General features: G+C 41.3%; 1 protein-coding gene across 1 annotated transcript in view; it reads right to left on the bottom strand.

The window, feature by feature from the left end:
- Pcyt1b (phosphate cytidylyltransferase 1, choline, beta) overlaps positions 1–2,688 on the bottom strand; it is a 98,605-nt gene that overhangs the window by 70,923 nt on the left and 24,994 nt on the right. The gene's annotated exons all lie outside the window — the stretch shown is intronic.

Here is a 2,688-nt window from a genome sequence, read left to right as displayed (position 1 = left end):
TTTGTATTTAACTCACTTGTGAAGGTCTCTGTCCGTGCTTGGTAAGGACTCCCTGCTCTTCTTAGATAAGAAAAAGCTGTTTCCTGAGGTGCCCCAGACGCGTCGCAAAGGGCATAGCTATAAAGGACCATTCCCTGGCATGAGTGGTTGATGTAATTGTAGTCAGAACATTTGCTAAATAGAAATCATTCTGAAGGCAGAGCCACTTTAAAGCCCCAAACCACTAGGTCAATTGCCAGCTGGCGTCTGAGGGCTTGTCAGGTAACTCACTGTGGGCACTTGAGTGTTCACCTTCTGGACTGCAAAAGACAGGAACACTGACAGATGCCTAAGGCCTGTTGTAACCCTGCAGTCTATCCCTGGGAAGTTTGAAGGAGGTAGGTTGTCTTTGACAGTCTGCCTCCCAGGTCTGACTGCCCTCTCTTCCTCCCTCAGCCAGCCTTTTCCCCTTAGTCTTACTGTCATATGTCCCCCAATACAGTTATCTAACATCCCTATATCCTATAGTATAGGGCCTAGACTCCTATCCAAGTGCTCATGGAAATGAGGAAAAAAAAAAACCCCACAGCGATGTGCCTTAGTGTTTACATTATCCTAGAACAGCAGTGTAAGAGGAGTCCGAAGATGCACATTCCAAGGAAAGAACTTGCAAAAGTGTTTGTTCTAGTGAAATGCCATGTCTAATATTAGAAATAAAATCACTAGTATTTGTTAAGCACAGGTGCAGTGCCAAATACTTTACTTAGATCTTCCTTAATCTTCATAAGAACCCAAAGCAGATCCTATTATTATCCCCACGTTCTAAGTAAGGAAATTGCAACTTAGAGTAATTGCTTAGGGTCTCAAAGTTCATAAGCAATGGAGCTGGCATTTGAAGAAGTGGGTGGGGAGGAGCAGACAGGGATACAGCAAGTGTAGCACAAAGAGAACTAAGGAAGAATCCACTTAAGCCAAAGAAAGCCTTATGCTTCTAAAGCTTTCATTTTTTGTTTCTAACGACCCTTTCCATCCAAGTGTGGCCCCAGACCAGCACTGACAACATCAGAATCAGCAGCCAGGAATGTTTTAGGAATGAAAATTATTGGTCCCATGACAGATCCAAAATCAAATTGTACAGGTTTGAGATGAGGCTTGCATTTGCATTTTTAATGAGCTTTTAGGTAATTCTAATGCTGCAAGTACAGGGACTATAACTTGAGAAACAGTAATTCAAAAGAATGAATAAAAATACCAGTCTCATTTTTCTTATAGAATTGAGGAGGATCGAGTGGATACATTATCATTCTCCATGAATTCAAACCTAGCCGCTAATGTAAAGAGACACTTTTTTTTTTATTACTTCTCAAATAAACAAAGGGCTAGCCTTAAAAGAAGAAAAATAGGTACTGTAGCTGAATATTACTTAAGTCAACCATTAAGAACCTGTCAATCAGCCGGGCAGTGGTGGCACGTGCCTTTAATCCCAGCACTTGAGAGGCAGAGACAGGTGGATTTCTGAGTTTGAGGCCAACCTGGTCTACAGAGTGAGTTCCAGGACAGCCAGGGCTATACAGAGAAACCCTGTCTCAGAAAAAAAGAACAAGAACAAAAACAAACAAACAAAAGAACCTGTCAATTTAAGCCAGGAATGGTGGTGCACGCCTTTAGTCCAAGCACTCAAAGCACGACAGAGGCAGAAGGACCTCTGAATTCAAGGCCAACCTGGTCAACAAAGGAAGTTACAGGACAGCCAGAATTACACAGAGAAACCCAAAACCAAACAACAACAACAAAAATCCCCACTAAAACAAACAGACAAACAAAATCCTACCAAACTTGTCAATTTAAGTCAGGATGATGTATGTCGCTCACTTGACAGTGTATCACCTATGCTTAAGGGAATTCTAAGGACTAGAGAAATGGCTCAGTGGTTAAGAGCACACGCTGCTGCTTTTGCAGAGGACCTGAGTTCAGTTGCTAGCACACATGTTAGATACCTCACAACCACCTTTAAGTGCAGCTCCAGGGAAATACACCACCTCTGGCCTCTAAAAGCACCTACATTCACATACATATACCTACAATCCCCCTCGCATGCATATACACATAATTAAAAATCTCTTTGAATAAAAGAGAACTCCAATGATGCAAAACTCCCAGCTACTATTGGGTCGTCTTGAGAAGGGTCCTTTCCTTCCTATTCTGCCTGCCCTTCTGGAAGCACAAAACACTTCAGGCCACAGGTTTTGCTCTACTGAAATGATCAGCATGGAAGAAACAAACCCTGCATAACATTTTAAAATGAAAAAAAAAAAACACCCCACTTTATTGTAATGAATGCACAAATAAAGACATCATACAACTAGATTAAAGTAGCCACTTCAAATAATAAGGTTGGTCAGTCCCAAAATCTATATGGCAATGAACTATATGGTTAGAATAGCCATACTGAAGTCCTTGAGTTTCACTTGGGCTTTTACATTTTCATTGTTATTTAAAAGCCCCTTTTCCCCTGTGATTTGGTAAGAGTGTCATTGTCACTCTTGATATTTTCCATCTGGATCCATGGCCCGCCTTCCCACCCTCAGGAAGTGGTTCTCAGAGTATTGTGCCCTGAGGAGCAGCCCAACAATCCTGGCAACTTTTTTTTTTTTTAACTTTTATTGCATTATGAAGAGAAAAGTTACATGATTTCAATTTATCTGAATT

The sequence above is a fragment of the Mastomys coucha genome, chromosome X (assembly GCF_008632895.1).
Source record: "Mastomys coucha isolate ucsf_1 chromosome X, UCSF_Mcou_1, whole genome shotgun sequence".
Classification (NCBI taxonomy): Eukaryota; Metazoa; Chordata; class Mammalia; order Rodentia; family Muridae; genus Mastomys; species Mastomys coucha.
Note: the sequence above shows the minus strand (reverse complement) of the source record. Positions and strands in the feature narration are given on the sequence as shown.